The 26,708-nt window shown below is 37.8% G+C and overlaps 1 pseudogene; it reads left to right on the forward strand.

Annotated features, from left to right (window-relative positions):
* The first annotated feature begins 1,965 nt into the window (after window positions 1–1,965).
* On the forward strand, window positions 1,966–26,476 carry LOC141508044 (interferon-induced very large GTPase 1-like; annotated as a pseudogene).
* Window positions 26,477–26,708: the final 232 nt, after the last annotated feature.

Here is a 26,708-nt window from a genome sequence, read left to right on the forward strand (position 1 = left end):
TTCTGCCAAATAGAGAGGGACCTGCTGCTATAGGAAGTACCCACAAGGACAGGGAAACAGAGACAGAAACCCACTGATTTCAAACTGTTAGCTTTGTTTCCCAAAATGAGCCTTTTTTAAACCTCTGAGTAGCCTGAAATAATTCTTTGTATTATTCCTGGGCCAACCCCCTATACTTTTCCCAGCATATAGGCCATCCCCTGAACCCCTATATAAATCTTAACATTTTCCCCTGCTAGGGGTAGGACCTGTATGTTTTATAATATTGCACATGTGAAATAAAACTTCTGTCCTCATCACCCTGAATCAAGAGTCATTGTAAAATTCTTTCACTATTCAAACCCTAGTTCATCTTCTGAGCCCCCAACTGTATCATTTGGTGTCCAACTTGGGGCCCATGGACTCTGTGACTTTCAGTAAGTCCTTTTTAAAAAGGTTTTTGCAAAGAAATGGGGTTAAGTGCCTAGCTAATTATTAAGTGTCTGAGGCCGGATTTGAACTCAGGTACTCCTGACTCCAGGGCTGGTGGTCTATCCACTATGCCACCTAGCCACCCCCAGGTAAGTCCTTTTTTAGTAAGTCACCTTTTGTGAACAGCCTTCTGCCTAGGGTCAAGACCTGAGTTCACCCTCTTGTGAAGTTCCAGTAGAGCAGCCCTATAGTAGCACAGTAGCACTGTAGGCAAATTGCCCAAAGTCTCCATTTGAATTTGGACTCAGGTCCTCTTGACTCCAGGGCCAGTGCTCTATCCACTGTTCCACCCAGCTGCCCCTCAACTAGACATTCTTGACAACATTACCCTCTGCATCTGAACTGCCTCCTCCCTCCCCCTTCCCCAATCCCTACTGAATGGAAATCTAATGCTTTAACCAGAATCTCATCAGTCCCCTCCCTGCTTGCCAATCCCTCCCCCTCACAGGACCTAGGGAGCTGTGTGACAGTAGCAGAGAAGTGTAAAACAAAGGCTGGATTTAACATCCTTAAATTCACTCCCACAACTTAGTCCATCTCAGACCAGGAAGGGGACTCCTTTTCCTTTCTCCCTATTCCCAGTCCTCTGGGAAAGCTCACTTTATCACCCTGCTGGGCACTGTTAAAGTCTGCCCGCCTGAGGGAAATATTAGATCCCCAAGGGAAAACAATTAGAGTCCCTGATCCTTTTTCATTGTCAGACCTTTTACAGATTAAAGAAAAGTTTGACTGTCACTCTGAGGATGCCATTGAATTCTGAGAGGTTGAAGAGTTGAAGAAGGTAACTTTGCAATTTGGCCAGTCTTGGGGATATGTTAATATTCTTTTCTCCATTCACTATTCAGTAGAGGAAAGACAAAGAATTTAAACTCTAACCTAGAAATTTGTAGATACTATGACTGAGTTGGTGTTAAGATGCCTCCCTGTTGCAATTGCTGTTCCCTCATGGATCCCCAAATTATTATGATGGCAGTGAAAGGAAAAGAAGGGGCCATATGACATCCTGCTTGTTAGAAACCATGAAGGAGTAATGAAAGGCCAAATGAATTATAAGAAGTGTAAATCACACAGAGGAAAATCCCACCTCTTTTTATCTTGTGCAAACCTTGATCCTTTCCCTCCTGAGGGAGCTGCCATTCCTGGCATGCACTTTTTTAGCCAATCAGCCCATGACAAATGGCAAAAACTACAGAAACTGGAACTGAGACCACAATTATCATTCACCCAGCTTTTGGAGATATCTTTGGGTATCTTTTTAAAAAAGGGATCTTGCTGTTGCAGAACAGAAGTCCCATAGTGCTAAAGAAAAGAGGCAGCTTTTGGCTGTTACTACGAAGCACAGACAAGTCCATCTTATAGCTGCCCTCGCCCCAACCAGTGTAGTAAGCATCCCTGCAAGTCCCCCAGGGGAATTATCTATTTCTAATATAATGGGATGGGTCACATTTGATATGAATGTCCTAGAAATCTTCTGAGAAGGAAGACTTTGGATCCATGCCCAAACTGGTGAAACATATCATTGGTCTGAGTATCCAGGAATTCTCCCAGGAGGCAGCCTCTGAGGCCATACTCAATTTACAAGCAGGTGGTACAACCGGGGTGAGATTGTCCCCACTGTGGACTTGGTGGTCCAGTTGCCTCTTCCCTGTGTCCTCCTTCCTGTCTCCTCAGGACAAGGTTTGATGAGGCCCTGGATTTGGCCTGGCTCCCATCCTTACCACCACTATGACAGCCCAGTATATCAGTGAAGAAGGGAAGTAAACAACATGATTATCTTACTGACATCAGAGCCACATTCTCTGTTCTGCCAGAGCTCTCTGGTTTACTCTGTTCCATTGGCCCTAAGGTTATGAGCATTGAACGAAACTGAGGAAATGTTTAGAGACCTGTCCACTGTCTGGCTAGTTTGAGGATCTGTTGGTTTAACACATTTTTCTTGTTCTCCCCTCCTATTCTTCCCCCTTACTGGGAAGGCTATATTTGGTCAAACATTTAATTAATTCATCCCCAATAAGCTCCCAGATTCATTGAATTTCAACTTCATTGTGCAGTTGCCATGACAATGCCAGTCTGTGGACCAGATGTTCACTGCCCCTGCTTTAGAGGTATGGAACTCAGTGGAGCCTATAATATGAGACCATGGCTGTTTTACTCATTCCACTCCTGTCTCTGTTCATCTTAGAAATCCTAGTACCTTCCATCACTGGGGACAATATCCACTAAAACCTGAAACAAAAAAAAAATGGGTTACGCCTCTGATTCACAAATTTCTGCTGTATGGAGAGGGGCACTTCTTGTCAGTTCCCCTGTAACAGCCTCAACTCTTTCTATAAAAAAGGCAAACTGTAGCTGTCAGATAGTACAGGACATAAGAACTGTTAATGAGGAGGTTGTTACCATTCATCCTATAGTTCCACATCCCTATACATTTTTCACTCAAATCCTGGATATAGATCCAATTGTTTCCTATCCTGGATCTTCAAGATGTTTTATTTTGGATTCAACATTTTTTGACAAGGCAATGGGGTTAAGTGACAGGCTCAAAGTCAAACAGCTAGTACATATTAAGTGTAAATAGCCTGTCAGTCTGTAAAGCTATGACCTCACTCTAGCCTGCTGCTCTCTAACCCCTGAGAGAATGCCTCCACAACATTATAGAGAGAACCCACCTGCCAGAGTCCTTGAACTAGCAATAGAAAAGAGAATTAACATGTTACTGATTCAAAATATACATTTTATGTTTTACATGCATATGGAGCTATCTGATAAAAATGGGGATATCTTACAGCAAAGGTCTCCCCTATTAGAGATGCCCAAGAGATTCTACATCTCTAGAAACCACAGTCACATTTTGCAAAATCCCATCAGAAAGGGGATTGAAATTCAGCAGTTGGAACCTGTCACATTAGCCCCTTTAATTCCTCAGCTCCCTGATTTCTATCCTCCATCCTATAGTGTATTTGGGAGCAGGGCAAGGCCACAGAAAGGTGATATACCCTCTCATCCTCTAAGACAGAGCCAAGCTTCTATTGTTTTCTCTTGTAATTTTTGAAATTCACTTACCTTCCAACAATGGTAAGACAGCTCTCTAATCAAATTGGGAAATTGGGAAGCTAAGACTACTGGCTTTGTCATTCATATCCTCACAGTCATTCCTATCTGTATCCTGATGCCATATTTGCTAAAGTCCCATTTGGTTCTGTGACTGATTCAACTCTTTATGCTCCTGCCCCCATTTGTTCTGGCTTTACTTTTGAGAACTTTCCTAAATCCCTGTCCATGCTCTTTAGCTGGCAAGGAGTTAACTCTCTTCTCTTCTTGTGATAGTTGTCTCTTTCTAGGCTCTGGCTTTGCATCTCCATCTAGTGGCCAGAGCTGGAGACTGTAATGGAGATCAACAATCCATGGAGACAGCCTCAGCTTTCCACCAGATGGGCTGCAACTCCCTTTCAGGAGGGACAAGAGCAGATCTAAGCCCCTCTAAACAGTAAATAGTTCCTGAAGATGAGACTTCATTCCCTTATCCCCAAATTAATTTGAATCTCAAATTGTTTAGAGAGGATATGTTGCCTTTAATATGCTGGGCAGGAGCTGTGCTGACTTTATATATCCTGAGAAAATATGGTTTTGTAACTTTTCTTGATGCTCTTCCTGAGAACAGTCCTCCTCTTTACTGGTTCTTGATTTGAAAACAGCACCCTGGATACTCTATTTCCACCAAATAGATAGTGACCCACCCCCAGGAAGAGCCCACAAGGACAGAGAAACAGAGGCAGATGATCAAGTGATATTAAACTGTTAGTTATTTGTTTCCCAAAATGAGTTTTTGTTACCCCTGATTACCCAGAAACAATCATTTACACTACACCTTGTGTCAACCCCTACACCTTTTCCAGAATATAGGCCGTCCCTTGAACCCCTTTATAAATCAACTTTTTCCTCCTCTTAGGGGCTCTTTATCTGCTAAGGATAGAACCTGCAATAATAACCTTGTGAAATAAAACTTATCTGCTCCTTATCATCCTGAGTAATGGGTTGTTCTGAAATTCTTTCACTATTCAACCCTTACACATCACCTGAGCACTTGACTGAAGCTAGTGTATCTTAGAAGCCCCATGTAGAATGTTGCTAAATTGGACCAACCTTAAATCAGTGCCTTTCATCTCCCTAAAGAGTGACTACATTTTGTTTATGATCAATAGTTCCTGGGCAGAACAAATATGCCAATTCTTGAACTGCTTTAATAGCTGTTAGTATATTTCTACCACCATTTCCTTTCTTGTATTACTTAGAACAAAGGCCTCTCTGATACTTTTCACACTGGCAGAGTAATCAAATGTACCTTTACTCTTTCTTTCCCCAATATAGCTAGAGGGTATAGAAATTATCATATAACTTCTTCATCAGTGCCAGAGTTTCTACTTTATCATATCTATAAATTATCTAATTATTGTATCTATTTTTAATCTATAATACTTACATGGAAAATACTTCCAAGTAGCTTTCCCTAGCAAACCATACAATTAATGGCTTACATGGGGGTAACTGAACACTATCTTTACAAAAGAATTAAATAAGAAATATGGGAAAACAGTAAATACAAAGAAAATGGGCTGGGATACCATGCATCCAGCAGAAAATGATTAATGATTAGCCAGGGTATGACCCTGCAAAGAGAATTCTGAGAGTAGCTTTCCATTCTGCCTCCTCACACTCTCTAGTCAGAAGAAGGTAGGGGCCTTAGGAGCAGGGATTAATGAGATGTGATTTCTAGGGTTGATGTAATCTTGAAGGAAAATGAAGTTTATGGGAATCATGATCAAGTCCCAAGGAAAGCAACTAGATGGGAAATATGGGAAATGGACATTGGCAGACTGGAGTGCACACATAAGAAGGCAATTAAGATCATGATCGTGATCTGGAGATCATAGCAGGAAGACTGGTTGAAGGAAATGAAGGATTTGTAGTGGTAATGGGGTAGAGGTGGGAATTTTTAAGTATTGTCAAGTGTTAGAATATCTATTCTGTGGGAAAATGATAAGATGTATTCTATTTTGTCCAAGGGACAAGACCTGGGGGTAGATAATTCATGGAAGAGGCTAAATTAGATTTGCTGACAGTTCAGATTGTTGGAAAGGGGAATAGGTTTTTTCAAAGAATGCCTGACTCGAGACTTAAGAATGAAGGATGATTGATTTTAGTAGGGAAGTACTCATTTCTCTTGCCCCATTGTCCAAGTTACGAGGAGCAAGGGGAAAAAAATTCTCAATAAAATCCACTCCTGTTCACTCTATGAACTTACATTATTAGCATATCCTAGAAGCACACCAATCCTCCTTCCATTTGGGTGGAGTTTTCAAATTGTCCTCAGTCATAAGATTCTAGATAGGAAGATATAATATACTGAGATCCAGGAAAGTAAATCTTGTCCACTCTTAGAGAATTTTGATATCTGGAGAGCAGTGTGTTATACTATTTCTGTTTCTTTTCCTTACATTGAATCTCCTTTTCTTCTATTCCTACCCTTTGCTCTTAGCTCTGTCCAAGGGGCTAAGAATACAAATATGATTTAATCATCTTAGTCCTTTAAACATTTGAAGACTACTATTGTGAAAGGCAGAGTACTTTGGGAGGAATAAAGTGAAAGAAAACTGCAGTTAGTGGTGGTCCAGGTTGGGAAAGACTTTGAAGAATAATGGATTTTAATGTTGGAGTTAATTGAATGAGAGTAAAGGTGACATGGTAAGAGATGCACTTCAAGAAAATTAATTTGACAGTTGGATATTCATTATCATTGATTAGGAAGAGATATAAGGAACAGAAACCAACTAGCATGAAATAGTCCAAGCCTGATGTATCCAGGATGGTTTACAGTGTCAAAAGCAAGAAGGGACAGGGATGAGAGTTGTTGTGAAGGCAAAGTCAACAAAATTTGGCAACATATAGGATGGTGGTGGGTAATGAGAGAGAGAGAGAGAGAGAGAGAGAGAGAGAGAGAGAGAGAGAGAGAGTGAGAAAGCATGTGAGAAGGTAAGGAAGACACTTAGATTGCAAGCCTGGTGATTAGAAGGAAAGTGGTTTCTTTTGGGGGGGTTGGCAAGGCAATGGGGTTAAGTGACTTATCCAAGGTCACACAGCTAAGTAATTATTAAGTGCTGAGTTTAGATTTGACCTCAAGTCCTCCTGACTCCAGGACTGGTGTTATATCTACTGCACCACCTCGCTGCCCCAGGAAAGTAGTGCCCTCAACAGAAAGAGAAAAGATGAGAAGAGGAGAGTGTTATGGGAAACAAAATGAATTCAGTTTTGGGCAAGTTGAGTTTAAGAATTTTACAGGATGTTCAATTCAAGATGTCAAATAACCTATTTGTGATTAGCTTCTAGCTAATACCCTGTTGTGCCTATAGCAGGAGCAATGATGTTGTGTCTTTGCAGGAACACAGGATGGAGCACATAGCCAAACCCTGTGATTCTGCACAGTGCACCAAGAGCAAATATAGTCAATTCAATTTTGTTTTATATATCTATCCCCCTTCACCCAGGAATGTTATTTTTGAATCTTTATGGATCAGTTGGGCTTGTCAGAGCAAGTTCATTTATTTCTTCTGATGCTAAGTCCCCCTTTCTCCCTTCTGGGAAAAAGAGGGTGTCTGAAAAAAGTTATAAAATCTCTGTGCATTTTTAAGTTACCTTATTAAGGCATGTAATTCCTAACTTCAAACCACATCTTATATTTGTTATTATGAGTAGAGCCAAATTTAGGAGGGAAGCTCAGCAGATCATCACAGCTATTCCCAATTCTTTCCCTTTTCTTCTATTTTGGTGGTTTCCCACCATTTTTAAGAATGAGAACTCTCACTGGTTTAAGTTGCTTTAACAAAAACATCAATTGTCACATTAGGAGTTGTACTTTAAATTTGTACTGATTAAGCAAATACATGATGGCAAAAGCTACAGTGAATTCAGTGATGCTGTCACATGAATTTGTATCTTATTGATGTTAACAACATTGGCATACATTTGACAAATAGAAATGATAAATGTTTAGCATTCTTTTAACCACAGATAACATGTATCAATATCTCTTATATGGAGTTGTTTATTCAGAGAGTCACAAGAACAAAACTGACAGTTATCTAGAGTTTTGAATTTTGCAGTGTGGTACATACAGTCTTTCATTTGATTTGAGAAAGAGCCATGGGAATAGCTCCATAATCCAACCTCCTGGTAGTAAAGGGTCCCTGAGAGGGAAAGTGACTTATTCACCTCACAAAATGAGATATTAGTGGAGTCAAGACTTATAGAGACAAAGATGCGAAGAGACAAAAGAGAAAGAGAGGCCCAATAAAGTACATGGGGAAACCAAGGGACATGAGTGAGCATGAGAGAGAATAGACAGAAGGGAATAAAGATATGGAGATACAATCAGTAAGAGATAATGTTTGTCCTTCATTATCATAGAAGACTACACCATCAAGGAGATGATGCCATGATACACGTGAATAGGATTTGAGTCAGGGTGGGCTGTGCTAAATCACCAGCCTCACTTTCTCTTCCAGTGACATCTGAGTCCAGTGGTCAGACATGCATCAGTACAACTGCAGATGGTCCTGAATTCTAGGCAGAGTTAAGTGACTTGTCCAAGGTCACACAGCTAGTAAGAGTCAAGTATCAGAGGCTGGAGTCGAACTCCTGCCCTCCTGACTCCAAGGGCAGAGCTAACTTAAATCTTCAGGCTCTGTTTTTATGACTTTAAAGTTAGGAAGTCTTCTTTTTATTGAATGTCCAACTTTTCCCCAGCAAGACTATGTTCAGATTTTCTGTGGAGTTGATTCTTGGTTGTAATCCAAGATCTTTTGCCTTCCATAATATCATGTTCCAAGCCATATGATCCTTTTTTTGGTAGAAGTTGCTAAATCTTGTGTTAATCTGACTGTGGCTTCATGATATTTGAATTGTTTCTTTCTGGTTGCTTGCAACATTTTCTCCACCTGGGAGCTCTGAAATCTTGCTATAATATTCCTTTTGGGAAATCTTTCAAGAGATGATTGGTGGATTCTTTCCTTTTCTATTTTGTCCTCTCCTTTTAGAATAGCATGGCAGTTTTCTTTAATAATTTCTTGAAATACAAAATCTAGGCATTTTTTTATCCTAACTTAAGATAGTACTACAATTTTTAAATTATCTTAGATGTTTTCCATATGAGTTGTTTTTCGAGTGTGATATTTCACATTTTCTTCTAGCTTTTCATTCTTTTATTTCTGGTTTATTGTTTCTTGTTTTCTCATAGTCATCAGTCTATGCTCCATCCTATATTTTGGGGAATATTTTTTTTCAGTGAGATTTTGTATCTCCTTTTCCTTTTAACTAATTTTGCTTTTGAAGTCATTCTTCTCCCTTTTGGCTTTTTTGGACCTCTTTTTTTTTTTTACCATTTTGCCTAATCTTGTTTTCTCAAATGATATTTTATTTTTCCAATTTCATGTTACGAAAGTGTTTTAACATTCATTCACATGTACATAGATATTTATGAGTTATATAATTTCTTTCCATCTCCCTCCCCTCAGCAGTAAGCAATCTGGTAAGCATTCTACATAAAGATTTGTGTTTAACATGTTTACTACTAAGTCATTTTTGTTGCGAGGAATTAGGACTAAGGGAAAAGGAAAAAAACATGAGATAGGAAGGAAAAAAACAGAGAAAATTTTAAAAGTAAATGTATTGTTCATTCAGATTCTGTAGGGTTTTTTGTTTTATTTTTCTTCCTCTGAATGTGGATAGCATTGTCCTTAACAGGTCTCCCAAGGGTTGTTTTATCTCTCTGAATTGTTGAGAGGAGCTGCATTCATCAGTGTTTGATAATATGTGCAATGTTCTCTTGGCTCTGCTCCCTTCACATAGCATCTGTTCCTGTAATTTGTTTCATTCTTCTCTAGTGTCTTAAATTTCCTATTCCTTTAATTCCCAGTTCTTTGTCACTATAAAAAAGGGATGCTATGAATATTTTGGAACAGATGGGACTTTTCACATTTTTAATGATTTATTCTGGTTATAGGCATAGTATTGATAGTGCTGGGTTAAAGACTATGACCAGTTCTATTGCTTTTTGGACATAGTTCTCTATTGCTCTCCAGAATGGTTGAATTAGTTCACAATTCCACCAACAGTGTATTAATGTCTCAGTCCTCCCACATCCTCTCCAAGATGGACTGTTTTTCTTTTCTGTCATCTAGAGCAAATCTGATAGATGTGAAGTGGTACCTCAATAGTTATTTAATTTGCATTTTTGTAATTAGTAATGGTTTGGACCCTTTTATATGATTATATATAGCTTTAATTTCTTCATGTGAAAACCTTTAATGTTCTTTGATCATTTATCAATTGGAAAATGACTTGTAACATTATGAATTTGAGTCAATTCTCTATTTATTTTAGAAATGAGACCTCCCTTAGAACCCCTAGCTGAGAAATTGTCTCCCAGCTTTCTGTTTTCCTTTTAATCTCGGCAGCACTTTATTTTATTAGTGTAAACTTTAAATTTGATATAATTATAAGTGTAATGTTATTACTGTACTCTTTAATTTGATAGAATCAAAATAATTCATTTTGTAATTTATAATTTGCTCAATTTCTTATTTGGTTACAATTTTCTTCCTTTTTTCATAGATCTGACAGATAGAGTATCACTTGATCTCTTAATTGGTCTGTGGTATCTCACTTTATGCCTAAATCTTGTACTCAATTTGACTTTATTTAGGTATAAACTATGAGATATGGATCTATGTCTAGTTTTTGCCAAACTATTTTCTAGTTTTTCTTACAGTTTTCGTCAAATAATGAATTCTTATCTCAGAAACTAATGTCTTTGGGATCGTCAAATATTAGATTGCTATAGTCATTTCTTACTGCCTCTTTTGAACATATCCTAATCCACGGACTGATTCCTCTATTTCTTAAACAGTACCAGGAGTTTTGATGCCTACCAATTTATAGGATAGGTTTTAGTTCACCTAGAGCTAGGGTACCTGCCATTGCATTTTTTTCATCAGTTCCCTTAATATTCTTGACCTTTTGTTGCTCCAGATGAATTTCATTCCTATTTTTTTCTAGCTCAACAAAATAGTTATTTGGTAGCTGGGTAAGACACTGAGTAATTTAATTGGATGAAATTGTCATTTTAATTATATTTACTCAACCTCATCATGAGCAATTGCTGTTTTTTCAGTTGTTTCGATTTAAGTTTATTTTTGTGAAAAGTACTTTGCAATTGTGTTCTTTTAGTTTCTGAGTTTCTCTTGGGAATTGGATCCCCAAGTTGTTGATGTTACCTGCAGTAACTTTATTTTTTTTTCCTTTTCAGTGGTGCCTCTTTTCTATTTTCTATTTTCTTTTTTAAAAAATTATTTATTTATTTTTCCCCTGTAAGTTTGTTTACAATTTAATGTTCTTGTCTAACATTTGTTGTTTTTTTCCCATCTCTCTATTTACCTTTTTATGCATCTCTTGAGTCTCTGTTCATTTCTGTTTTTTTTATCAGGATATTTTGGTAATTTCCCATTTCTTTGAAAGGTCATCTTTGGGGCAGCTAGGTGACACAGTGGATAGAGTACCGGCCCTGGAGTCAGGAGGAACTGAGTTCAAATACAGCCTAAAACACTTAATGATTACCTAGCTGTGTGACCTTGGGCAGGCCACTAAGCCCCCCAGTACCTTGCAAAAAATCCTTCCCCTATCCCCCCAAAATAGATAATCTTTGCACCAACAAAATATACTGAATTTTGCAGGTTAGTAAATTCTTGGTTGTAATCCCAGATCTTTTGCCCTCCAATCCCTTAATGTTGAAGCTGATAAATACTGTTTAATTCTGATTGTGTTTCATTTGTATTTAAATTGCTTTTTATGGATTGTAGGCAGTATTTTCTCCTTTATTTGAGAATTCTAGAATTTGGCCATGGAGGTTTTTATCTTGGAGTCACTGAAGGGTATATATTAATATAGTTAGAAAATTTTCCCTGATAATTTCTTGACACATCTTTTCCAGGCTGTTTGTTTTTAATTTAGACTTTCTGGTAGACCAATAATCTGTATATTATCTCTTCTGGATCTGTTTTCCAGGTAGTTTTTCCTTAAAATGTACTTTAAGTTTTCTTAACGTTTTTTCAGACTTTTAACTTTATTTGATGGAATCTTGTGTCTCATATATTCATTGGTTTCTATTTATCCAATTCTAATTGTTAGGATTTCATTTTCTTCAATTAGTTTTTTTTCCTGTGGTTTCCTTTTCCAGTTAGTTATTTTTACATTTTTTTACTGAGTTTCATTCCCTTTCCAGTATTGCCACTGATTTGTTTCTTGGGTTTGGTTCTGTCCTGTGATGAATCACAACTCAGACTTGGAAATGCAGGTTTTGAAAAGGAAATAGAGATTTATTAAAGGAAATTGCAGCCTATTAAGAAAGTAATAGAAATGTAAAAAGAGTTTAATGAGAAGACTATGTGGATTGCTTATTGAATTGGCAAGTCCAGCTGGCCAGGGTTCAGCTGGAGGATGGAAGGAAAAAGAGGGTGAACCCCTTCTTCAATCTCCTTAAATTCTCTCCCACAATCCACAGGAGGGAGTGGTGACCTTGGAGTGACCCAAGTGCCTCATTGGAGATTTTGCCTTTGGGGGAGGAGTCTCTTTTGGGTGATCTTGGGTATTTCCAGGGCCTGTGCTCCCTGGCTGCCCCACCAGAAAGCAATGCAATCCAAATAAGGTTGAAGATCAGGCCCTCAGATATGCCCTAAATTAGATGATAAAAAAGGAAGATTCACTTTACAATGCAAACAAAAGATTTACAAAGTTTGTCTCCAACTGATCTTATAATTCCTATGCTCAGGTTTCTCTGCATCACCAGTAGGTTGACTTGTATTTTAGATGAGTGGTAGTACTTTTCCAGTTGGTCGATTTTATTTTTTGAAGTTTCATTCTTTTTCTAATTGGTTATTTCTATTTTTAAAGGAGTTGATTTCTTTGGTCAAATTTTCATAATTTCCCTGCATTGCTCTCATTTCTTTTTTCCATTTTTCTTTTTCCTCTCTTCCTTGCTATGTGAATTCTCCTTTAAACTATTCTGTGAAATTTTGGATTTGAGTCCAATTCATAGACTCCTTTAAGAATTCCAGTGTGGGTAATTTGTCAGTGCATTCTTCTGTGATGGCAATTTTATCATCTCTATCTGCATAGTAGCTTTCTATGGTTAGCACTTTTAGGGTTATTTTTGCTCATTTTGATTGTTTGAGCTCTGCTCCTGGGTTATAGGGAGTATAGTCCCAAGTTTTTTGTGCTCATGCTGGGGTCTGATCTCTGGTTTATCCCTTATCAAGATGTTACCTTTGCAGCTGAGGGATTCCCTTGGCACAGGTTTGTTTTCTCCTTTATGTCCAGGCTCTAACTAGTCAGTGATTTGTTCCCAATGCCATCCTGTCTTTTGTCCCAGTGTTCAGATTTTGTCTGGGGTTGGGATCCCCATCACTTTGCTTGCTCTCTAGCTCCTGGGACCCTGCAGCCTAGCTGCTGGGATTTGGACTGCACTGTGGCTAAGAGTCTCCTGCTGGCTTTCTGGCTCTCTTGCCTAGCTGGGCTTTACTTCCTGTTTTCCCCCTAAAGACACAGATCTTCCTTGAAGATTCTCCATGATGTCTACAGTTGAAAACTTGTTTCGATCTTTTCTTTTTTTGGTGGATTCTGTTGCTTTAATGTCTGGATTATGCCTTCATTTAGCATTGTGTAGGGAAAAGCTGTGGGGGCATGCTAGTTTCACGTCTTAGCTTCACCCTTGAAATCTGGAACTAAGGCTTTAACAGTTGTCATCCTTATGATTTTGCTGTTACTGTGTAGATTGTCCTCCTGATTCTGCTCACATCTCTTTGCATAAGTTCATATAGGGCTATACATTTTTCAAGTAGATTTTCTGGGTTTTTTTAGGTTTTTGCAAGGCAAATGGGGTTAAGTGGCTTGCCCAAGGGCCACACAGCTAGGTAATTATTAAGTGCATGAGACTGGATTTGAACCCAGGTACTCCTGACTCCAAGGCCAGTGCTTTATCCACTATGCCACCTAGCCGCCCCTAGATTTTCTGTTTTTTCTGATCTTGACTCTATTTATGTGATTTGTACAATAACTTATTAGTACCTTTTCTACACCATTTTGCATTCTATGTTGTTTAGACATAAATTGTTCATATCCCATAAATCTGATGAACAGTGTGGTCCATATTCTTCAAATTTTCTTGTAATATCTCTCTTTATATCTAGCTCAGGTAACGATTTTTATTTTACATTGGTAAATGGTGCAAGATATAGGTTAATGCTCAATTCTACCATTATTTCAAGTTTTTTCACTAATTTTTGTAAAAAAAAATGAATTCTTATCTCAAAATCTTTTCTTTATACTTGTCTATTGCAAGGTTAATATATGTAATATGCATATAAGTATGTATGTATAGACATAGATAAATAGATCCATGTAAATATTTGAATCTGTGGATTGCATGTTGCTGTTTGTTCTCACCTCCCCTTCCATTTCTCTTATTTCTATATCCAACTCATGTGTGTGTATCTGTATCTATATGCATAGGTATATTTATATGTATGTATGTATATATATATATATATATATATATATGTGAATGTACATGTGTATATTTTTTCTCTACATATTGTTCTATTTTTAAATGCCTTCATTTAAGAGTGAAATTCGGTTATTGACCATTTCCTCCTATTATCTCTTAACTCTAAATACTTTTACTGTTATTCATTTTTATGTGAGGAAAAATTTTCCCATTCTTCTCTTTTCTTTCCATTCACCTTCATTTGTCACCTTCCATTTCTTTGACATTATTCCAAAATAATCACCTCAAAACCATTCCTCTATGTAGAATCCTTTTAGATGCCCTAATAATCATCAAGTTCACTTTAATCATTTAAAAAAAACTCATTTAAAAACTTTTTAAAATAATGATCAGTTTAAACTCTTTAAAATTTTAATTTTAATTTTTTATGATTTTAAAAATTTTTTATGATTTCCCACATGTATTTATCTTCCATGCTTCTCTTGAGTAATGTTTTAGGAAGTCAGATTTTCTATTCAGTTCTGGTATTTTCATCTAGAATGCTTGGAATTTTTCTAATTCATTAAATATTCATTTTTTTCTCTGAAGAATTATACTCACTTTTGTTGGGTGAGATATTGCTGGTTTTAATTCCAGCTCTTTTGCCTTCTTGAATACTATATTCCAAACCTTGTGATTTTTTATTGTGATATCTACTCAATCTTTTATGAACCTGATTGTAGTTCCACAGTATTTAAATGCTTTCTTTCTGGATGGCTGAAGTGTTTTCTCCTTGATTGGAAGCTATAGAATATGGTTTTAATATTGCTAGAAGTTTTTGTTTTGAAATCTCTCTCATATTGTCATGAATGGATTGTTTCCTTTCCATTGTCCCCTCCAGCACCTAGGATATTGTGGCAATTTTCCTTTATAATTTCTTCAAATTTGTTATCTATATACTTTCTTTGATGATAGCTTTTTGTTAACTCAGTAATGCTTAAATTATTTCACTTCAATTTCCTTTTAAGGATGGTTATTTATCTGATTAAATAGGTTTACATTTTGGATTTTTTTATTCTTTGGAATTTGTTTCATTGTGTCATAGAATCATAAGCCTCCACTTGCTCAATTATATTTTTTAAGAAATTATTTTCTTCAGTGAACTTTTATTCATTTTTTGAATCTAGTCAACTTTGCTCTTAACAATGTTCTTCAGTTTGTTGAATCTCTATGTTAATTATCTTTTCATAATTTTCTTGCAGTCCTCTTATTTTTTTCTAATTTTTCTTTAATAGTACTTCATTGTTAAAATAAATTTTCATTCCTTTTATCTCTATCTCTTTCATGAATTTTTCTAGGGTTTTTGTACAGTCTGTATTTTCCTTTGAAGATTTGGATGTTTTCATGTCATTGTCTTCTTCTGAGCTTGCAAACATCCATAGTAGCTTTTTATAATCAGGTTTTTGTAAATTTTGTTTCCTCAGTTTCTTACTCCGTTACTTGTTCTTTAAATCGGTGTTGCAGATGGATTCTGCTCACCTCTAGTGTGAGGTTGTGATCAACATCCAAATCTCCACTCTTTTTTGCCCTATTGCTTTCACAGATAGTGCTGGGGTCTTTAAATTTTTTGTATTTCTGATGTGAGTGATCCAGGGAGAAGTGGACTCACTGCTTTTCTGTTATGACAGAAGAATCACATCCAAATGGAAAGGAAAAAAGCAACGGAGGGAAAAAAACCCCAACATAATACACAAGACAACTTTGAACATAGTGCATTTAAACCTCACAGTTATTTCTCTGTATAGAGATGGTATTTTCCATCACAAGTCTTTTGGAATTCTCTTTGATTATGGTACTGTTGAAATGAAATCTATCATAGCTGATCATCAGCCAAAGTGGTTATTAGTGTGTATAATGTTCTTCTGGTACTGCTCATTTCACTCAGAATCAGTTCCTGTAAGTCCTTCCAGGATTTTCTGAATCCTGTCGCTCATGATTTTTTATAGAACAATAGTGTTCCATCCCATTTCACCTACCACAACTTGTTTAGCCATTCCTCTATTAATGGCCATGTCCTCAGTTCCCAATTCTTTCTCATTACAAAAAAAAACTGCTATGAATATTTTTATACATGTGAACTCTTGGGGATACAGACCTGGTAGTGGAATTTCTGGGTCAAAGGGTACACACAGTTTTATTTCCCTTTGGGCACAATTCCAAATTGTTCTCCAGAAAGATTGGATAAGTTCCAAGATTGATCATTTTCCTTTTTGGTCATATTGGTCAATATGATAGATGTGAGGTTCTGACTCAGAATTGCTTTAATTTGCCTTTCCCTAATCAATAATGATGTAGAACAATTATTTACATGACTATAGAAAGTTTTATTTCTTCATCTGAAAATTGTATTTCCATATCCTTTGACCATTTATCAACTGGGTAATGTCTAGTTTTCTTATACATTTGACTCAACTCTCTCTATATTTTAGAAATGAGTCTTTTTATCACAAACACTACTTATAAAAATTGTTTCTCAACTTAATGCATTCCTTTTAATCTTGTCTGCATTGGATTTGTTTGTGCCAAAACTTTTCAATTTGATGTAATCAAAATTATTCCTTTTATCTTTTATAATGTTCTCTTTTTTGGTCATAAACTACTAACATTTCAATAAATCTGATAGATAAACTGTTCCTTGTTTGCCTAATTTACTTATACTATCACATTTTTATGTCTCAATCCTGTACTGATTTCAACTTTATCTTGGTATAGGGGTTCACTGCTCTTCTGATCCATGTTCTAGATCTAACACAGGTAAGTGTTCTCCCACCTTGCCTTTATGTTCTCCTTCCTCAGCCCTACAGCTACCACCAAGAATTAATGCCCTTGGTCTTTTTGTATCCTAGTATTGTTCCCTGAAGGAATTCCTCTCCTTACTGAAACTGTGACCCAGAACCAGATAATGGAGTAGCAAAGCACACCCAAGAGGAGCCAGTCCTGTGCCCAATATCCTTACATGAGTTATAATCTCTTTCTGACTGGTTGCCCAATCCACCATACTGGGCTCTTTGCTAGTCTCCATCTCAGTGCTTGCAGACTTTTTTCTTTAACCTGTTTTCAGTTAGAAAAATATTTCACCCCAATTTTTCATCAGGTGCATCTCTCCAGCATTCTATTTGATTCACTATATTCAAGGTATTATCTTGAGAGACTTCATCTAAAGCTTTCTCTCTCTCTCTCTCTCTCTCTCTCTCTCCTTCTAAGGTCCATCTCCTTATAGTAAGCTTTCCATGATCCTTATTGCCACTTAAACTACTACCTTATGTCTCTTCTACCTTTCTTTGTCCAATCTTTATAATTCTAATCTCTCCTCTCTTGCTGCCTTCTCTTATTCAAAATTTCACTCATTTATCCAGTTCTGAAAAACTGGCATTTTTAGACAGCCCTCTATGAAAATGGATTTCACCAAATAAACCAGCAGTGATCGATCTGTAAATTAAAATGCCTCTTCTCATTCCTCACACTCCCTAATCTGTCTCTTATACATAACATCTATCAATTTCTTGATGTTCTCATCCCTCTGTTTTATGTAATACTGGTTCTCTGGTTTTTTACTAATCATTCACTGACTGAAGGAGGAAAATTAATGTGATAATATTTTGTTCTGTCATCTTTCAGTCATGTCTGATGCTTTCTTACCCCATCTGAGTTCTTCCTAGTGAAAACTCTGGAGAGGTTTGCCATTTCCTTCTCAAATTCATTTCACAGATGAGCAAACTGAAAAAACTAAGGTAAGGGATTCATAGGTAGTCTGTGTCTGAGGTGAGATTGGAATTCAGGAACAGCAATTGTCTTGAACCCAGACTCTGAAACTGTATCTACTGTGCCAGCTAGTAAACTTTTGCTAAAATTAGAAGATGGCAAATTACAAGAAATAACTTTCAAATTGTTGTGACTATTTATAAGTGGAATGAATTGCCAAAGATGGTATTAAGTTTTCAATCTCTTGATGAAAACTAGGCATACTGAAGGGATAGCATGGTTATCACTTATCTTCTCCATTTTCATCTTTTACCATCTGTATATCATTGTCTCATGTGAGTGATATGTCCCATTTATTCTGATCCTACCTTGATCCTATTTGTCTTATCATCTGTAGTTCATTTTAGTTTTGTCTCTATGTAGCACTTCATTCTTTGGAAACTTTTCCTCTCAAACAGACATAAAACTCATACTTTTCATCCCCTGTTGATCCTACCTTTTAAAATCAATAATAATTGACCTAAGACCCCACCTGTGACCTTTTGTGAGCCTCATTCCTCCCAAAGTAAAACTAGGTCCTGACTAATTAATGTTCTATATTCTCCTACAGTCTTATCTACACATGATCAAGCACACCAAGGAGACCTAGGGAGAAGAGAACTGAAGAAGGAGTTGAGTGAATTGGGACTCGATGTCCTGTATTGGATGCCTAAGTTGCAGACACACCTGGAAGCTTTACCAGATCAACAACAGAGGAATCTCCTGTTACTGCAATACCAGACAAAACATGCTTGGGAGAAACAGGCATTGGGCAAACTTATTCAAGTGTCAAGCAGCCTGAGCTCCAAGGAGATGCGAGAGAGACTGTGGGAGAGAGTGAAACAGAGACAAGAGAGGTCCCAGTCAGCCTTGAAGGAACTGAAGGAAATGCAGGCAGCTGGCAAAAGCCACTGGAAGAAGATTGTGAGGAGTAAAGAAGAGGAGCTGAGGCAGGCCATGGAGATCCCACCCAAGTACTGGCCAGTCTTTGAGACACCCCTAACAGAGGTCATAAAAAGCATGCAGATACCTGAATCTCATGAAGGGCACACTCTCCCATAAGGAGAATCTTCCTGATAGGGAGCTCCTTAGAAGGGTGTCAGGTGGCCTTGCCCTGCAGGGGATTTACCAAACCAGGAACCCAGAGGATCTTTTGGAGAAGAGAGAAGATCTGATCAGCCTCTCAGAGGACTTCTATCTGCTCAGCCCAGCAAAAGGACCAAAGATAGAAACAAAAGAATTTTTGTCCACTCATGAAGAGCAAATGTTTATCCAAGGCATGGAGAAATTGGGCTTCAATTTAGTTAAAGGTGGAGGTTAGGGATTTAACCTGGAGGCCAGCACCAATTACACCAGCTCTTCTGAGTCTAGAGAGGTTCATAAGTCATACTCTGAGTACACTTACAGCTGTACCACAAAGTTCATTTATATCCCAATGGCTTTCTGCCACTTTGCCCAGGATCAGCTTTGTCTTTTTGTCTTTCCAGGTCAACTCAGCAAGAATTAAAGCATCTGGAGAAACTTCTGAATCACTCCAATGGTAAAGAAATCCAGGAACTTCTGGAGCTTAGATGTGAGGCATTTTTTGAAAGCTTTGGCTCTCGTGTGAACCAGGGTCCATTGTACTTGGGAGGCATACTCCGATGGAAAGCTGTAGCTGAAGGCTTCAGGTCAGAGGATCTTCAGGATGTGAAAAGACATGCCTCAGAGGCCCTTGATGAGTATATTGGAAGCAGCTACAGTGGTTTAGGGTTGAAAACTGCAGCCATGGGAAACACATTAATCTCTCCATCTCAAATGGCTTCTCACAATAGAAGTGCCTCTGATTTTCAAGAAGGATTCCAAATGTCTATATCCTAAAAAGGAGGCCTGTCAGAAGTGGATTCTCTCTCACAGTGGAAAACTGGTCTTGTGGCCAGTAATCACAGCTGGTGTATCATTGATCAAAGTTATCAGCTTGTGCCTGTCTGGGACATGATTCTGTCTAACCATCAACAAGATTTTCAGGATTCTCTTCAAATGATTTGCTGCCTCAAAGACATGTACACATTCCTGACTGGCCAATGTGCAAGGACTGAGGATGGAGAGGTGTTCCTGAGTGCAGTACAGGAAGCCAGGTCTTTTGTAGAAAAAGTAAAATCCTGGGAAATCAATGAACCTGAGGAGCAACTGCAGAAACTGATTGACTTCATGCAAAAGCTAAGTCAGAACACTGGAAACTATTATACATGGATCAATATCTGTCTTAAAGACCCTGCTTTACAGAAGTTCTTGGTGAACATTGCCATTTTCTGTGGGATTTGCCCATTCATTGAATTCCAGTTATGAAACCTTCTGCATCCTCATGTCTATGAAGTCAAAGATTTCTCACAGTGTCACTCAATTATGCAATGGGTTTTCCATTCTGTCAAGAAACAAGAAGATATCCATGTCACAGAGTTTGTTGATTTCATTTACCTCTTTGAAAAGGCAAAGAATGAGCTTCTTATAGTAAAACAAAGCTCAGAGTTCTTAGAAAAGATGGAAGAAGCTCAAAGGAAAGTTACTTATAGGATCAGTTCATCTCTGAGCTCCTTTCTGAAGGTTTTGAAACAGGCAGGGGATGCAGGCACACACCTCCTGCTACTTTCCATTGCAGCTGCTGCATCATACAAGGAGAGGACAACTAAACCTTCCACTGTCTCTTAGGATGTGAAAAATTAAATTTCCTGTTGTGTACAATGAAAGAAGCCCATGAAAAATACTATAAACTTAATAAGGAATGTGACTACAGGGCTCAAGCATTCCTATTGTTTACAGGGCTCACAGGAACATCTGGAACTACAACTGTGTCTGCACAAGAAAAGAAGAAACGTTTGAACCTCATTCAATCTCACCTGGGACAGTCATGGTCCAAAGAAGTGCTTCATGTCCTATCAACACTTGCAACTGATCAGGATTGGGAAACTCTGGAGAAAGACTTGATTTTCCTCAGCGTTGGAGATTACAAAGCCACGGTGAACTGCATACAGATGGTGCAGGTGAAAAAAGAATTGGAAAGTGTCTGTCAGAGAAAGAAAGAGCCATGTGAACCAGAACCAAGTACCATCAAACAGCGGGAAGTGATATGTAATTCCAACTTTCTAGACTTAGCCATGAGACTTGGTCTGGAACATTGCTATCCAAGGAAGTTGGGCTGAGGAGATTTTCATCTGATTGACAAGACTTCTGTGCATGACAGTCAGCCAGTCTTAGAGAAACGATTGCCATTTTGTTTCCTACAGAAACTATTGATGCTGGATTGCCGACTGAGATACTTGGTCTGTAAAATGATGGAGACACGAGGAACGGGGATACTGAATCTGACAGATGTTGAAGATGACACCCAGATGATGATTTTTCACTGTGCAGATGATTTCACAAGACCATACATTTCAAGCAAACTCTCCATTTGTCAATTTGCTGTCCTAATCCCTGCACTTCAGTTATAGAATTCCCCCTATGGTCTCTCAGCTAAATCAAGAGAAGCTGGAGACAGGTGGAGAAATCAGAGAGAGAAGACTCAGTCATCAATTTAAATGACCAACTCATTTTCCAGGTACCCATCCCCACTGTGTTCTTTATAAGAGTTGTGAATTCTCCTTCTTCCAAATCTCAGATCTTGAACTCTCTGCTGAGTAAGCACAAACATGATGCTTTTTCCACCATCACCGCCAAGGAAACAGCAAATCCTGCCTCTTGATGAGAGGTATGGTAGAAATCTCCTGGTTCTGTCCTGGAGGGAGAGATAAGTATAGATTTCAAAGGTGTGTTGCCATCACCAATCACTGTGGGGATGCCAAAGATTATGAGTCACAACTCAGATTTCTGCAGGAAATTTCATCAGTCAGTCATCCTTGTGTCTGCTTCTGATAAAAGTGCCAGGACCACCCAAATGGTTCGGGACCTGTGGAAGTCCACAAAAGCTTTGCTTTATTTACTTGATGACAAAGACAAGACTGTGAACAAAGATTTTGGTCAGAAAGTGAGGATTGGGATAAGGAATAGAGATGAGGCAGAATTAATGGATGAACTCACAAGTGTCATCAATCACTTGCTGAAATCTTCAGGTCCCTTTCTCAGTCTGGAAGATTGTGCTGAAGTTGCTCGTAGGCATGGCTTTCTTGTTGATGTGGACAGGAAGAAGTGTCAGGAGGCTAAATGAAAGTCACTGGCTTTGATTGCTTCCATGAAAGAGATGAAAGTGTTTGAATCAAGGAGAAATTTGGCACAACTGGTGTAAGAAGGATAAGGAGCTTTATCACCTGCAAGAGAAGGGGAAACACAGCCTTGAACAGCACAAGAGTGAGATTGAGAAAGAGAAGAAAATAAGACAAACTCAGCTAAGAAGGGCATTTCCTCTTAATGACTTGATGCGATCTTTGTTTGAAATCCTCCAGTCTTATTCAGAGAAAGACAATAGCATTGATCTCTATTTCCTACAGTGGCTAAGTATATTTATGGACAAGCTGACAAGAGGTCCTCTGGAAAAGCTCCAGAAGAGACATTTAATTATGGTCTCTTCTTTTGACCAAAAACCAAAAGCAATCAAAGAGTACTTTCTTGAAATGCTACCAAAGAGAATTTGATGCTGTCATCCATCAGGGATTCCTCTTTGGGTACTGAACACCTGCTGAGAGAGATTGGTCAGATCTATGAAGCTTTGGAAGAATATTCATCTCAAATAGAAACTGAGTTCCTCTTACATCTTCAGTTTGCTGCTGACCTGATGGTTTCTGGGTTTCCCCTAGAGCTGATAGATGGGGATGCTTCCTATGTTCCCCTGAAGTGGGTTTCAGCTGTTTTTGACAGATTAATTGAGAAAACTGTTGACAAAAAGATCTTTGTTCTCTCTGTTGTTGGCCTCCAATGCACAGGGAAATCCACTCCGCTGAATGTTATGTTTGGCCTGCAGTTTAATGTCAGTGTAGTGAGACGCACCTGAGGAGCTTATATGCAACTGCTGAGGATAGAGGAAACACTTTGTGAAGCCTTGGGTTTTGATTTTATCCTCGTGATTGACACAGAAGGCCTCCGGGCTCCAGAACTCAACAGTAAATCACAGAACTGGGACAATGAGCTGGCAACTTTTATGATAGGACTTGGAAACTTGACCTTGATCAATATATTTGGAGAGAATCCTTCAGAAATGCAAGATATCTTGCAAACTTCTGTGCAGGCCTTTCTGAGAATGAAACAAGTTAAAATTTCCCCAAGCTGTCTCTTCATGCACAAGAATGTGGGGGAAATCATTGCTAATCAAACCACGGAAGGAAGAAGGCAACTGCAGCAGAGACTGGATGAAATGGCAGCCATGGCTGCAGAACAGGAACAATACTCAGATATTAGTTGCTTCAGTGATATCATTTGGTTTGATACGAACAACCATGTCCATTATTTTGTTCATCCATGGGAAGGGAATCCTCCAGTGGTCCCTCCCATCACCATTTATAGCCAAAACATACAGGAATTAAAAAGAAGAATTCTCTTGGCTGCCAAAAATGAATCCAAAAGCAACATCCTGAAGATGTCTGAGGTGAAAGTTCAGGTTGCTGATCTGTGGAAAGCCTTGGTGAATGACAATTTCATCTTCAGTTTTAGGAAAACCAAGGAGACCATGGTCAGGATGAAGCTTGAAACAATGTATAATGAATGGTCCTGGGATGTAAGAAGTCATGTTTTGGATTTGCAGAACCAGATGACAACTCAGATTGTGAATAGGGAAATTCAGGATGTCTCAAGAATTGATATTGAGGAAAAAGTTGTAGAAAAATATGAAGCTATGAGGCAAGAATTTTAAAGATATTTCGATGAAGACCAAGAAAATGAAATCTTGATCTAGTGGAAAGGAAACTTCGAGAACAACCTGAGAAATCTTAAAGAGGCACTTGTTTCAGAAAGCTTTACACAGTTCAATGATTTCCTTAGTGCAAGAAAAAGGCAAGATAAACTGGATGAGAAGAAATTAGAAAATGAAAATAGGTTGTTGGAAAGGAGCAGAGATGAAGCTGTGTCATTAAGGGGTAAAGAAATAAGTGAGGAGGTGTTGAGAGAGAAATTCAGCCAACTTTGGTCGGGTTGGGTCCATGAAGTATCCTCAAATTCTCCTCCTGCAGAAGAGCCCAATATTTTTGAAGATTGCTGTGAAGTATTTCTGGAACATTTTAAAAATGAGCAAAAAGTGGCTAACAAACTTCAAGATTGTTCCAAAGGGAAAGAATTTATCATTGATTATGAAAACCATGTAAAAAAGAATTTTTTACATTTTTTCAAATCATTCATAACAAAGGGCAATAAGAAGACCATAATGCAAACTACTGAACACATTATCTCATTAGTCATTGAAACTATTCAATCCATGTGCAGATTGGAAATGGATTATAATAGAAGCTACTTTCATGAAATACTGCAATTGATAGAGAAGAACACTGATTCTGCCTCTGAGGATGCAGAGTACACACTGACAAATGAATATAAAATGGATTTGTCTTTATTTTTATTACATAGGGTAGCAGATCATTTTAAGGACATTTGCACAGCATTCAAGAGAGCACACAATCCTATCACATATCTAGAAAACAAGAAAGAGGCTTTTCTTTCTGAGTTTTAAGATTTCCTTCCAAGGTGCAACCTCTGTCACAGCATTTGCTGACTTCCTGTGGTGCAAGCTCACTGATTTACTGCCTACAGCCATCCAGCAAAAGATAGCCCTTAACCTCACTGGAGAGATTAGGGCCAACTGTCCTGCCTTCAGTGGAAACCAATCCAACCTGGAGAGACACATTCTTATCTCTCTGGCTAAGGAAGAAAGCTTTGAGAATTATTGGGAACACATTCACAGACCAGAACAATTTTTTCAGAATTACATTGAGAAAGAGATCCATACATACTGTATAAATAGAGAAAAGGAAAAATTGGGGAAATTTTTAAACAATAGTTTGGAATTATATAAAGAAGTGCTCCCCTCTGCTATTTGTGATTCAACAAAGAAGGCTAAGGACCAAAAAAATTCTGCATCTGTGTGGTTAGACACTTTTTGTCACCACCTTGGATGTCATTTGAACCTTCCAAGAGAAGACTTAAGAAACATTGAATACCAGGTGATAAGTGATATTGAATTCCTCAAGAAAAACATGATTGACCTCCTGAAAACCAGAATCCAGGAGGTAGGAGAGGCCTGTGAAGATAAATTTATAGAGAAAGTTGTACCTGAGATTAATGCCATGCTCTTTACTCAGTTCAATGCCTGCTGGAACCAATGCCCCCTTTGCAAAGCAATTTGTACAAATACAGTCCCAAATCACTGTGAAGACCACAGTGTCCCTTTTCATTGTTCTCAAGCTGTCAAAGGCTACAGGTGGCCTGAGACTGATGAGGTTTTGATTGGTTTCTGTACCAGCTCTGTGGCAAGTGATAACAAGTTTAGTTTTGGTGATGGTAAGTGGATCCCATATAAGACTTATCAACTGGCAGGTGGTGAGTATGCCAAATGGAGCATCACACCAGACAAGTCTGCCCAGCCCTATTGGAAATGTTTTGTGTCACTTCAAGTCAGAACTGGAAGAACATTACCAGCTCAAATTCGAGGGCAAAGGTCAGATTCCTGAAAAATGGTTCAGTATCACCAAAGAAGATGTGTTGAATGACCTGAATAAATAATTATTCTCCGTGACACCAAGGAGTCTGAATGCAGAACATTTTGACAATGTTTTCTCTCAGAAATGATTCTTCAGAATATGAATTTTGGAGGCATAGCACTACCAGGAATGTATTATATAGAAATTATCCAAACTCTATGTCAGTGATTAAAAAAATATAATATTTTAGTTGGAAATTCTAGATAATGGAGAGTCATAAACACTTGATCTTAATCTCAAAGTTTTCAATAAGCAAGAATCTAATTTATTTATGGAGGAACCCATGTTTGCATGAATTATTGGAAAATCTCAAAAGAAGTGTCATAGAAATTAGTCTGGAGTATCAGTTAATACTAAATACAAGAGAAAGTAAAAATGGATATGTAAGCTCAATGATAAAAGATCAGAGCATGAGAAAATTAGAAAAGAAATAGAAATGATCGCTTTCTTATTTGTGACAAGACATATATTTCTTAAATAAACTATAAAGATGGAAAGTTATGAAACATGGATTATATGAAAATGAAAATATTTTTCTAAGAAAAGCTAGACTTTGAACAAGTTGTATGATATGAATATAATGGAATAATATTATTATTTAGAAGAAATAGTAAGCAGGCAGATTTCAGGAAAACCTGGAAAGACTTATTTGACCTGATGCTGAGTGAAGCATGGAACATTGTACAACCTTCAAGCAACGTTATATGATAATCACCTATGATGGGTTCAGTTCTTCTCACCAATGCAGTGGTCAAAGATAATTCTAAACAATTGTTGATATAAAACATAATCCACATTGAGAGAAAGAACTATGAAAGCTGAATGCAGATTAAAGCATATCATTTTAACCTTTGTAATTTTGTTTTTTGCTTTCCTCTTCTCTTGGTTGTGATTCTTCTTTCACCACATCACCAATATGGGTATATGTGGAGCATGACTGTACATGTATTACCTATATCACATTTCTTGTTATTCTTGGGTGTGAAGTAGAGAGAGGGAAGAAGGGTGGGAGGGAGAAAATCTTACAAAAATGAATGCTAAAAATTATCTCTCTATATAAAATCAGGAAAAATATGAAAAAAAGAAAAATTAACCTAACTAATGTAAGAAGGGTAAGGTTCAAAAGGGGTAAAAAAGACATTTTTCATGAATATTTCTCATAAGAATCCAACACATAGGCAATCAACAAA

The sequence above is a fragment of the Macrotis lagotis genome, chromosome 1, assembly GCF_037893015.1.
Source record: "Macrotis lagotis isolate mMagLag1 chromosome 1, bilby.v1.9.chrom.fasta, whole genome shotgun sequence".
NCBI classification, from domain to species: Eukaryota; Metazoa; Chordata; class Mammalia; order Peramelemorphia; family Peramelidae; genus Macrotis; species Macrotis lagotis.